Here is a 14,247-nt window from a genome sequence, read left to right on the forward strand (position 1 = left end):
TAGCCGTCTAAGAGATGTATAATCAAGCTAGTGGTTCAATGCTTTCCAGTTACGTATTCACACGAACCCAAGAAGAGCACGGGTGGTTGTCAGGCACGTGGTCTTAGAATGAAGAACGAAGATTATTGTCATGGGTCATCCCATTCATCAAGTTGAAGAACAAAGATACATCTTAGAATAGAGAATCAAACACGAATTGAAAAGAAACAGTAATACTTTATTAATCCATAAAACTCAGCAAGGCTCCTCCCCTCAACCTAGGAGGTTTAGAGACTCATACCAATAGAGAATACAATGATAAACGAAAATATGGTGTTAATTCCTTAAAAATTATGTAAAATATCCCTTAAATACTAAACTAATGACTAAGGATTACATAAGAAGGGTAAAACAGTCTTTTAGTGCTAAAATCTACTTCTTGGGCCCATTTGGTGAGTGTTTTGGCTGAGCTTGATTGAGATCCACGTGCTAGGAGAGCTCTAGGGTGTTGAACGCTGGCTAGGGGCACCTCTTTGGGTGTTTGGAAGCTGGTCTCCTTTTGGTGGGCGCTGGACGCCTGGACTGAGGTAGATGGCTAGCGTTGAACGCCAGTTTTGGGCCTTCTATTCCGAAGTAAAGTATAGACTATTATATATTTTTGGAAAGCTCTAAATGTTATCTTTCCAAAGCCATTGAGAATGCTCCATTTGAAACTCTGTAGCTCCAGAAAAGCTCTTTTGAGTACAAGGAGGTCAGATCCAGACAGCATCTGTAGCACTTTCTCTACCTCTGAAACAGACTTTTGCTCCATCTCCTTAATTTCAGCCAGAAAATACCTGAAATTACATAAAAATACACAAACTCATAATAGAATCCAAAAATGTGAATTTAACACTAAAACCTATGGAAACTTAATAAAACTTAAACAAAACATACTAAAAACTATATGAAAATGATGCCAAAAAGCGTATAAAATATCTGCTCATCAGTTAACTAAAATAGTGAAATCCGCTATTCTTCTAGCTGGTGATCTTCGTGATTTTCGTCCAATTGAGTGAATAGTAGGGGTGACCTACAAAGACACTCCAATGCTCAAGTCAGAATAGATCTTAGGGGTAGGGTTTATGGAAGTAAGTGTGTGTATCGTACCTGGGAGAGCCTGCGGCTCTCCTTTGTACAGGTTTGGTCCTTTATCTTATCTTCCAGTTGGTTAGGAGATGACTGATATTTGAAGAGCTCTAATTCGGTCCCTATCCATTCTAAAATAGGAAAGGTGATCCATGTCAAAAAAATAAACTCATCCTGCTCCTGTCCGTGTCTTAGATGAGTCATGGTGTAAGAACCAAAATTTTTATGAAAAACTGCTTAAGTAGAATAGAATAATTTTATTACCTGGAATAGGTTCGAAAATATAAAAATATATTTTTTTAAATATAAAGGTGAGATTCGGATTCAATGGATTTTTCTGACTGGGAAAATATTTTCTTTTGAAAATTTTTGCGTAAAAACACGTACTGGTAGATTAGCCGGTAGTACCGACTTAAGTCTGTCCAGTTCTGCATGAGAGAGAATAAAACAGTAGAAAATCTTAGAAAAATATCTGAAATAGCAAACCAGGAACTTATCCTAAAGGTTTTGGCCCAAAGTTGGGCTAAACGAACCAAAAATGCTACGCGATTGGACCGGGCCTAAGTTGGACCCAAGCCCAACATATAGTCTTAAATGAGCCAAGAAAGCTTATTTTCAGCACAAAGAGAGAGAGAGGGACGTGAGATTGAGAGAAAAGAGTGTCACCATTGACACTATTAATCATCTCCTTCCTTTGGCCATATCTTGAGCTACGGTGCTCGGATTGACGAACGGTTTACGGCCACTCAAAGCTCTCGCCGAGCTCTTTCTTTCTAACCCATCAAAGTTGGTAAGAAATTCTGATTCTAAGCTCCTTTTCTCTTCCCTATTTTATTTTCAAAAATGGCTTTTGGGGTTGTTAAGTTTCTTTGTGTTCTTGTTGTTTAGGTGTAATCTAGCTTGGGTGAGTAGTGAGTTTTACTCCAAAACTTGTTAGACAAGGTAAGATTTCATTAAACCCTTGTTTTTAGTTGAATGTCATAAACTCTAGCTTTGATTCTTATTGTTTTTTATGATATAGAGTGTTTTTGATGTTGTTTGGTGTTGAGTGAAGGCTTGAAAGGTTGAAGTAGTTTTGTGCATGGAGGATAATCAGCCAAAGTATTGTTTCGGTTTTCTTTATATAGTATATAATATTTCGTGAACCTTAGTCTAGTGGACCTTAGGATAGGATTGAAATGGTTGTTGATGATTATGGATTTGATTATGCATGATGAATTTGATGATTGTGATGATTTTGGTAATTCATATTGATTAATGATGTTATTGAGAATTGTTGATGATCATTGAGTTTGATGAGTATTGAGGAGGATATATATTTGTGTTGGTAAATAATACATGTGAGAGATTGAAATTATGGTAATTGTTGGGTTGTATGTTTGAAATTGGGATTTATTGAATGTATGGATTTATTGAGTGGTGGAAAAGAAATATTGAGTGAAATGATTAGAAAGTGATTGAAGGATATTAGGTCTAGATTTAGTATGTTTTGGTATTGAATTGGTTGACTATGGAATGTCTGGGTGGGTTTTGGTTTGGTTTGGTTTTTGGAAGTTTTGGAAAATTAGGGAATTGTCTCCTTGGTAAAAACCTATTTTTGGTAATAACTTGAGCTTTGGTTTTCGAAATTGATTGAATTTTGTTTTAAGTTAAAGATGATTTCAAGAGCTTTAAAACGATATAAAGTTTGAGGAAAATGAAGTTTTGTAGAGGAAGTTATGAGCGTTTAAATTTTGGTACTTAAAATTGAAATTCTGTAGCATTAAAATTTGAGTCTGATGCAGCATGTATACGTGAAACTGTGCACGCGACGCGGGCATTCTCCACTGCCTGGGGGTCTCGCGTACGTGGGCATTGTGTTGTGTACGCGAGCATGTGAATTTTGGCCATGCGTACGCGAGTTTTAACACGCGACGCGACTCGCGAGCATCCCATTCGGGTTGGGACACTCGCGTACGCGACCACCCATTTTTAACCTTGTGCATATGCACGGTAGGGGTGTGCATACGCACAACCCCTGTTTTGCTGAAAATGTATTTTTCTTCACTTGTAAGGGTACTCTAGCTTTCCAAACTTCTTTAACTTCTCTTTAAGACTTGTGGTTAGTAATTAGGCCCTAAGACTAGTATAGATGGGTTTATGTTTGAGATTAATGGATTTATTTACGGGTTTTAGAAGACGGAGACTTAGGCTTGGTATGTCAGTTAGGTGGTTTTGTCTTGTGAATTAATGGGGAGTCGGGTTGATGATGAACTCGAGATATTGATGATGGATGAAATTGGAACTTGAAATGGTGGATTATGGTGAATGGAACATGTATAAACAGAATTGTACTATAAGCTAGGTTGTCTTATCGAATTGTTATGATTGGAAAGTCGCTATGCGCCTCGGGCAAGGGTTGTGGCAGTCTCCTGCTTGTCGAGATAGTGGTGGCGGCGTAGGGGCCGAGGCAGTCTCCCGTCTACGTTGAGATGTGAGGGCTGTGACAGTCTCCCGCTCACATAATCTTTTTGCTGCCAGAGTGAACTCGGGCAATATAACCCGGAAGAGTGTGCCGGGCACTATAATTCACTGGGCGCAAGAAAAAGTGCTGGGCACTAGAAATAGTGAGCAGGGCACTATATCCCTGGTCGTAGTAGAAAGGTGACATCCCAGGGATGTGTCGGGTTGGTATTTTGAACTGACAAGTGATATCACGAGCCAAATAGGGTATACATTCATCATATGCATCTTCTATCTGTTTGTTTGCTTTGATTACTTGAGTTATGCCTATTTGAATAATATGTCTATATGCTAATTGATTTACCTGTTATACATGAATATTAATTGTGCTTTACTTCTTTGCATTAAATGTATTTTACTAGCGCTGAGGAGGATCGGGAGGCGGTGGTGATGGGATCGCTCGGAGGTTAGGTTGGCGAAGACTGTGGGATACAGCGGTGTGATTAGTATTAGTTAGAAATTTCCTAAGTTTAGATAACCTTGTTTATGGTATTTGGTTTAAGTTATTTATTTTTGTTAAGCTTGAATATTTGTGATGTGAAGTTCTAGGATTGCCTCTGGCGTACCAGAACCTTATATCTTATATATTGGGCACTGTTACCATTCTGAGAACCTTCAGTTCTCATACCATATGTTGTTGTTTTTCAGATGCAGGTCGCAACCCACCTCGGTGAGTTTGCGGATGGTGACAAAGCGGAGGATCTTTTGTTATCTTTATATTTTGGTTAACATGTTGTAGTTCTCTCACTTTTGGTTATTATACTATGTTGTCTTAGAGGCTCATTTTGAGAGATAAGTTGTATAAGCTATTTTAACTCAAAAATTTTGTATTTCTGTATGTGATTAGTCGGCCTAAACTCCGCGGGTTACGACTAGAGTTCTTTTATTTATCATACTTATATATATCTATCTTGATTATTATTATATTAAGTCTCATGTTGTATCTTATGCCTTTACGCTCTTAATTATCGTGTGTAAACACTTCACGCTTTGTAAGTCCGCTTTATGCGATTTTGAACTTTATTTCTTCATCGGGCTTCTAGTATTACTATTTCCTTCTACAATTATTATTGTATGAACTTTAGAAATGTCGTGATGCTTTGTTATCCTTCGCTTTACGGCTAGAGGTAAGACTTAAGGTAACGGGGCATTACACATGGCAGCCTCTCTGTCATCTTCCCTCACCAAACTTAACGAAAGACCCCTCATGGCACTTAAGATTGCTGATGTGGATGCTAAGTCACCATTAAGTGACATGTTGCCGAATGAAAAATGGTCAAAGGTTAATTGTCCCTCTTTATCCACAAAAAATGACGTCGTTTTACGTACTGCACTGAACCAAAACCTATGTTATTTTGAGGTAAATGTCCATCTCAGTTGAAACCTCTCACTTCTCTTCCAAATCAGATACGAACAGTATGACACTATAAGAAAGTGGCCAAAAATCGTCAAATTTACTAGCGAAATTACCAAAAAAATTCATCAATAAATTTATTACCGTCGGATTTAGTGGTGGAAAAATTCAAACGGTAAAATCCTCACCAGTGGATTTTTTAGTCCACTGCTAATTATCGGCAGATTTAGCGGCGAATTTAAACTTCTAATTAGTGAATTTCTGGAGGTCGTTACCGTCTTTTTTATTGTAACTTTGGCCTTATGAATTTTTTTGTGCATTTTTACCGTCGGATTTATCCCCTGATAAATCTAAAGGTAATATATTATTTATTAATAATTAAATTAATTAATACTGATAAATTCAACCAATGGTAAATCTTGAAGGTCATGGTTTTGTGGTGGATAATAAAGTAAAAAAGTTAGAGGATAGGTTAATTGGATTAGAGAATAAGTGGAAGAAGTGTAAATTCAAAATTAGTGAAAGTAGATGCATTAGTTTTGGATGTAGTGTTTTTGCATTTCTTTGTAGGGTTGTAATTGTAACCTTGTTCACAGTAACTATGTAGGAAACTTATGACTGATTTGGGCTATTTGGGAGTTGTTTATGTTATGGGATGATATTGAGTATTTGAACACTTTTGAAGATAAATAAAAATGGATTATTATGATCAATATTTAAAATTTTTTTCATGAAATAAAATAACCATTTGTACAAAACAACAAAGTAACAAATTAATATATCTGTAACATGCATTTTTTCAACTTTAAAGAAAGTATATATGTTCATATATTATATTCATAAGAATAATAAATAAGCAATCCATCTTTAACAAGTTAACACCTAATGATAGCAGAATATGGTCAGCAACATGATCCTAAGACAAAAAAGAATGAGAATATTTGTCCCTAAACCAAAAGTACTATATCATTGAGAGGTTTTAAACAAGAAAAATAAATAGCCAAACAACAAAATATATGTCCTTAAGTCCTATAGCTAATATCCACACTAGCAAAGTCCAAGTTATCCAATATCAATTATTCTTAGGTGGCCTAAGTCTTTGAGACTTTAAATCTGGAGTAGATATAAATTAGAGAAGATTTGATGACAGTCCTTGAGCTTGCAACAACCATTATCTCTGCTGATATTACACCATCTTTAGTCGTTGAATTTGTTGTAGGCTTGTAGCAGTTGTTGGCCCATTCGATGGGTTTGGTGAGTCATGAGGTCTAAACTGTTTGATTTGAAAGAGGAGTGAGAGGTCTCAACTGAGATGAATCATCCCCAAATAACATAGATTTTGGTTCAGTGGAGCACGTGAAACGATATTATTTTTGGGGGATGAAAGAGGACAAATTAACCCCTGACTATTGCCCATAAGGGGATAAATCGACTCCTGACCATTGCTCATAGAAAGACAAATCGACCCCTGACTATTGCTCATTTGCCAGCACGGCACTTAACGAAGACTCGGCGTCCACATCAACAACATTAAGTGTCACATAGGTCTCTTCTGTTAAGTTTGGTAAGGGAAGATGACTGAAGGGCCACCATGACTCATGGCAAACAGGGACAGGGACTAGGATGGGTCTGTTATTTCAACAAGAATCGCCTTGTTCTATTTTGGAATGAAAAGAGACCGGATTGGAGATTTACTCATATTCAAATTCAAATATCGATTAGTCATGTGTTGATTTAGTAGGTGCCGAGATTTTGGGCTTGAGAAGGATGATTTAGGTTTCAAGGCCGAGTCATCGTTGGGCCGTTGAGGTCGAGATTCGTGTCCGTAACAATGGAGATGTGTGGTATTGAACTTTAGAGTGATGGACTCACTCTTTTCATAATGTGTGAGATACCATTTTTTATTTTTATTTTGTAGAAAAATTACTTTAAAAGCATCTCGCTTAAAGTGAGAAAGTTTTTTTCCTTTTTTAAAATTTTTAAAAATTTTATCTCACTGATAGTGAGAAGGAAGCTTTTAATTTTTTAAAATTTTAAAAATTATCTCATCTTGAACGAGAATTTTTTTTTCTTAATTACATTATTTTTGTTAATTCGTGAGCCTCTTATACTTTCATATTCCTTAATTGATTATACTTTACAAGCACTCTTTTCTGATTCAATGTATAATACCAGAGATTTGTAATTACTTTATTAAAGTTTTTACGAAGACCAACTCCCATAATATTCGATTGTAACTTACAATCATTCTATTATTGACCTCTAACCAATTATGATGTACATAATGTTGTAGATATTCCTTTTTGTTGAAGTTGGGAAGGGGGTCTCCCATTTAGTATATGCGTATACGTAAATGAGATAATCCCATATCTGAGCTCTTCATTTTTTCTTCAGTTGTGTAAGTCCTTTCTTGCCTGTAACTTCACTATCATAAATTTAGCAAATATGACCTTTACGAATGCTATTTTTTTTCTTGCATTATTGTGATGGTTATATTCTATGACTTCAATTTCTGATTTAATTCTACATACAGGGATCTAAAATTGTTGATGAGTTCATAATAAGGATGTAATATTTTTTAAGCCAATGTATATGTATATATTTAAGTATATGACAATTATATCGGTTAAATAGTTGTGTGCAACAAAGTTGCCTTATGTTTGCTAATAAATCCAAATCAGTGTTAAAATAATTAAATATTGTCTGTAAAAAAGTCTTGCAATGTGGATTTTGGTTGGATGTAAATCAAAATTGAAGGAATTAGAGCTAGTAGTCAACTGACTTAGGGCATGCTTCATTTAATTAACGAGTCGATTTTTTTTTCTTTTCAAAAGCTTTTCTTTTAAAAGATGAAGTTCTGGTCTTTATATACACATGCAGACAAATAATAAGGCAACTCGCAGCATTTTTACACTATTTTAACCCTAACATTTCACAATCCACAAGAAGAAATACAGTAGCATCGCAAAGCACGGGTGCTTGATCACGGATACGTGGCGGTTCAACAGCATCTCGCAGTGGACGCGATTACAATGTTAGTTTTGTATTGATGGCAAGAAGTACAACTCACCATACACGCATTTATCTCATCATTGTCTCACTCACATGCAAAATACCAACAATAAACCAATATAATAAGGGAGATTTTACTGTGCTTAAGCATTCTACTCTCTTTAGGTGTTGAGGCAGGAATAACATGTGGTGGAGTGAGGAAGCAAGGGGATTGATAGAGTGTCTGAATCTCTGCTGCCTATCAAGTTATGGGTCCCCAAACAGCATTTGTCTATTGTTTAAATTTATAATTGTGGCTTAATCATTCCAGTAATTAAAGTGAGTTATTAGAATCTTTAATTCAATTTTTGTAATTTTTTGGAAGTGAATTTCTTTTAAAACAAAAAATAAAAAAAGGAAAGAAAAACCTAAGAAAAAAAAATCCTAATCTGAAAAAAGGGGAGCCAAGAAGGGGATATCCTCCATCACAAAGAAAACCCTAGCCTCCATTGAGGTGTTCTTCCTCAGGCAGTGACAACATGTCCATGTCACTGTAGCCACCGGAGTTGAACAAGCCGTCTTCCTCCACTGCCAGAGCGTAATAGACGCCGCGTGAAGTTACATTGCCTATATGATGACGCCGACGGTGATCCAAGTCTCGTCGTTTGCAGGTTTTCTTGTGCCCTTCTGTCATCGCGGTCTGCATAAATGCCACCCTCTCTGTCGAAATGCCACATTGCCTTCTGTTATGAGCAAAGTGGCAACTCTGTCTCGGCGTGGTTCTGGCGCTATTCCCCCTCTTGGTCGCATGGTTTGGTGGTTTGGTGGAGCTTGAGGACTGAAGCTATTGTCGTAGCTTCGCCAGGAGTTTCCCTCTATTTTAGCCGAGCATCCGCGTAGGTATTGTCGTGCTTCTTTCACCGTTCAACCGTCATAAGAACTCCCTCTCCGTTGAGTGTTCCAGGTATTTAGGTTCTTGCCAGGTCCTCATTGATGTTGTTCATTAGACTCAGCAATTTTAAATGTTGTTTTGGGTGCTGTTTGCAGTTCATGATATTTTTATTGTTAATTTGGTAATCAATAGATTTTTTGTTGAGGCGCTGTTCTTCGACTGTGTGAGTGTTAGGTTGTTGAATTTTTGTCGAATTTTTAATCTAAATATTGATTTTGATCTTAGTTCATGTTTGTTGGTCCTGATGATTCGGTAATTTAATCAACTGTTTATGAGGTGTTGTTCTGTGGCCTGTGTTTGTTAGGTTGCTATTTGTTTCCCTAGTTATTAACTTGAATAATTAGTTGGATCCGATATTACGGTTTTTATGTTGTTAATGTGTTCATATGACTAGTTAATGTTGCTAGGTTGCTCTTTGTTGATGTTGTGATTGTTAATATGTGAAATTGATTTGACTTTCTGTTCACGTTTTTTTAACAACCTTGGTGTAATGAGAGAATAGCTGAAAATGTTTACAATTTTTTTCCGTCTGGGATAATCAGTATTTAATTTTCACACAATTAAGGGGGTACTTGGTTTATGGTATCATTTTGGGGAAATGAATGATTTTAGAGTTTATAGGCGTCATTGAAAATACACACATAGTTTGTGCTGGTTTATTTGCATTTGGAGTTTAGATGATGCATGCATACTTTAGATAGGACATGTATGGAAAAAATTGTGGAGTAATGAGATATTTATGAGTATTCAGTTTATGTGTTGTTTGGACATGCATATGGATGTGAATGGAGGTGAGGCAATAGGAGAGTGTGGAGGTGGTCTACGTGATGTGAACGAGGAGATGAATAGGGCAGAGGCAGGTGGTGATGAGGTTCAGGAGGAACAATTCCCCGAAGGATGACAAGACTTTGACTTGAGCGCGGATGATATTTTGAACCAAGTTTGGGAAAGTGTGGAAGATGCATATAAGTTTTACGGAAGCTATGGAAGAGTGAACGGGTTTGGGGTATGAAAAGGGGACTCGAGTAAAGACTTCGATGGTAATGTTATGAGATATCGATTTTTTGTAATAAGGAAGGATTGAGGGACATTAGGCACTATGATAGGATTGACAGGAAGTAGGGGGACAAACCCGAGACACAGGCTGGTTGCAAAGCAATGCTATCAATATATTTAGAAAAGAGTGAGCAGAAGTGAAAAGTTAATAAGGTAGTGTTGGAGCACAACTATGACCTAACATGTGTTGAGATGTCTCATCTGATTCCGAATCATCGTAAAATGACGGATGTGGCAAAGGCTCACATCGATGGGATGCATTCGTATGGAATTGGAACATCAAAATTTTTGGGCTACATGGCTAGTATGTCAGGGGATACTCTTTTCATGAATTTTTGAAAAGGATGCGTACAACTATGCTGGCAAGATGAGACAGTCAAGAATAGCTAACGGTGATACAAATGCAACGTTGGTTTACCTTGAGGGAAAGGCTGCAGCTGACCCTATGTATGTTGTACGCTACAACCTCACAAAAGATGAAAGGCTTGGTAACATGATTTGGGCTAATGGGCATAGCAGGTATGATTTTCAGTGTTTTGGAGATGTTTTAGTGTTTAACTCCACTTACAGGAAAATAGATACAAACGTTTAGCAGTAATTTTTTTTTGTTCAAACAATCATAAGCAAACTACCGTTTTCAGTTTTGGATTATTGATAGATGAAACTAACTTGTCGTATAGGTGGATGTTACCAAATTTGTTAGCGGTTATATGCTAGAAGAAGCCTTGTGTAGTTGTTATCGATGGAGACAAAGCAATGATAAAAGTTGTGAAGTCGATTTTACCGAAGGCAATACATCGTTTGTGTGCGGTATGCGGAAAAGAACATGACGTCAAATGTGAAAGACAAACGCCTCCGCAGTTTGTTCAAGTGTTGGTTATACATGGACATGGAGGTTCATGAATTCGAAGATGATTGGGCTCAAGTGATTGAGGAGTACAGGCTGCATGAAAGTAATTGGGGAAGGCATATGCATAAAAAGCAAAAGCTATGGAAAAACACGTACTTGTGTGAAAAGTTTTGTGCATTATTCTGAACCACATCGCGATGTGAGGGAATAAATGTTGTGGTTAACAAGTTTTCTAAGTCAAGCCATACCATCCTTGAGTTAGTACAAAATTTGGAGCTAGTCATTCGTGAATATCAGAACAAGGAGATGTTGCTGTAGTTTAACTCCATTTACACGAATCTAGTTATGACGATATGTTTAAGGTCAATAGAGACAGCTGCTGGTAGGTTTTATACACAAAAGTTGTTCTCAGATGTTAGGAAAGAGATTAAAGGAGCTGGAGCAATTAATCTAGTTACGAAGAAACGGTGCTTGAACACAACCGTTTATTATCTAGAGGAATATGAGAAACCAAATGTTTAGGTAATGGCAACCTTCGGCAGAAGTACAAAAAAATTCGATTGCCAATGCTTTTTTTGGGAAAAGAACGGGTACTCGTGCATACATATGTTCTTTGTAATGATTCAGAATATTTGCGAGAAAATACCTGAAAGATTGGTCCTTCGACGATGGAGAAAGGATGCCAAATATGTTGACCAATTTGTCGAGAAGTGGAATGATTCAACCCAAAGAGGCTTTTTGGTTTGACATGGGGCACTCCACACAGAGTCTCAGTGGCTTTTTTACCTAGCTTCACAAGAGGGAAAGTTGTTTCGGAAAGCAATGGATGACATAGTTAACTTGTGCAATAATTTGGAAGTTGAATGTCAGGGGTTAGCAAAAGAAGCGGACACAAAGGGGAGGAAAGGGGTGATGAGGGATCCTAAGGTGGCGAAACCCAAGGGCGTCCTGCGGCTTGCCAAACAAAGGCTCTTAGGCAAGAGAAGGCGATGTGTAAACTGCAAGCGTGTCGGGCATACAAAGAGAAAATGTCTCCAAGACAGGAAAAGTCTTTAATAGCTGAGGATGAGGACCTTCACGGCGTGGCCCGAGCAGAATGCCATGATCACTCATGCAGGATGACACTGATGAGTTTCGACTTTTTTAGTTCAGAGGGTTCCTGTTGCATATTAATTATGAGTCATTAATGTTATTCAATTAACTTCTGTGTTCTAGGAGGGAGCTGGGCATTCAGGCACTGAAAATCACGGAGGGAAGCATGAAATTTTCACCTGGAAGTTAGCCAAATCGATCAACGGCAAGCACGTAGGAAACGATGCAAAGGTAGGTTGCACAATCAATGAGGAGTGGGCAAATGAGGTTAGCAAATGTGAATGTATTTATGTATTCTCGATGCCTGCTTGTATGATACAAGTATTCAGTGTCATGTTGCATGCGTATAATTATTCTGACTGTTAAAAATTCTTGTATGATACGTTGCTTACGTAATGATGCAGGTTAGGATCTTCCTCAGAAGATTACACAAAGGATCACAGAAAGCTCGACGAGATACCGCTGATTCGCAGATGCTCCCCCATGTAACAGTGTATGGTTCCATTCTCACTATCATAGCAACGATGAGTTATCATGAATTAATTGAGTATGCTTAGTTGTTGGTGTTTCTTTGGTGTTAGGCAGCATGTATATCCTTTTTGGTTGAACATTATTAGAGAAACCTAGTCATTGTTTTACTATGTATGGTTTTCTACATGCTGTAGTTGTGGTTGTTACGCGTACTTTTTCTCGTATTTATAACATTCTTAAAATATTAGCATAATATTTCACTTAATTGTTCTTTCCGAAGTTGAGATATTTGCTTATACGAACGGTATGGTTAATGTATGTTTGTTATTTGAGACACAGAATTTATTTAGGGATAATGTATGTGAAGACTTGGTTGTCTTAATTTAATTTCTTTTTATCAGAAAAGCAGTGCTATTTACTGACTAATAGGATGTGGACAAAATATGAATCGTTGTGTTACTTTGCCTAAGATAGAAAGAAAATTCAAAGGAGGAGGAAGGACTCACAATCGAAATTGAGTGAATGTTTAACATTGAAGATTGATAAAGGGATAACATTATTCTATTGTGCTTTGTTTATTATGCTACGCATGTTTAGACTTTGATTTCTATATCTTTGTGAACTAGGTTTGGACCATTGGACAATTTTTTTACCCTTCTTGGTGATCATGACGAAGTTCAACCATCATGGTGTTAAATTACATCGCCCCACATTCTAAATTATATTTGCACTTAAAAAATTAGGACAAGGATAAATTATTAGGAATCCAATTTTTCTCCTCGACATCCAATCTCAACACCAAAAGTTGAGGATAGTTATTTCTGTTAACCCAATTTGTTTTGCAACTGAACAGGTGCATCGACTGGTATTTGAAATTTAAGGTATAATATAGAATGGTGATAATTGCTTACCCTACACAATTTTCGACCGTATCATGATATGAAATTTGTTTCTTTTGTGTTTGAAGAGTAACTGATTGGGTTTTTGAAAATTTAACAAATGCCAAAATTAATGACAACACTTGGGCCTGAAGAGTAAGTGATTGGGTTTAGGTGATTAACCAAATGCCAAAATTAATAACAATACCTGGGCCTAAAGAGTTAGTTATTGGGCTTTGGATAATTCATGTCTCCTACAATGTGGGCCTTATTGTCACTTCTCAATACTTACACTTACAAAGTAAGAAACAAAAGGAAAATAGTTGCAAGTTTTACCAATTTCATGCACACAAAAGGAAGTCTTAGTCAGTGTAATACATCAACTCCTAGTGTAAAGAGAAATACTTAGCATACAAAAGATACGTAGGTGACCATGATCCAGTGGCCACGGCCTCATATTAACAAAAGTGAGACCCGATTTTTCAACAAATGAGACCCATCAAGTTCGTGCAATTTGCTACAGAATGCATGATAACAAAATATCAACTACAGGACCTAAAAGGTCAAGCTGCAACTTGGAGATGGACTTGATGGAGCCGGTGCATTGTTGCTGTTGCAACAACGCTTGGAAAGGGACATGTTTCGGTCCCAATTAGTCATGGCCTTGTAAGCCACCTCGCAAGCAATGGAGTTATGTCTACCCATGACTAAATCAAGAGCAAGCCTCATCCTAGTCTAGTTGGTGACATCTTAGAACAACCATAATAGAATTAGATGCACCAAGGATTTAAAAGAATGACAATTAAACTTTAAGTGGGAGTTGGAACAGGCAGTGTAAGTTACCTCTAGCATGAAATCTCTGAAGAGCCAAGATAGCATCATCCACTAAACAACCCACACTCCGCAGTCGTTTCTACACGAGAGATTATAGTTACGATATCATTACTCCATAATTATTTGACGGTATAATAATGACAACATGAATTAGGATGCG

This window comes from Arachis ipaensis, chromosome B1 (genome assembly GCF_059453495.1).
Source record: "Arachis ipaensis isolate K30076 ecotype BB chromosome B1, ASM5945349v1, whole genome shotgun sequence".
Taxonomy (NCBI): Eukaryota; Viridiplantae; Streptophyta; class Magnoliopsida; order Fabales; family Fabaceae; genus Arachis; species Arachis ipaensis.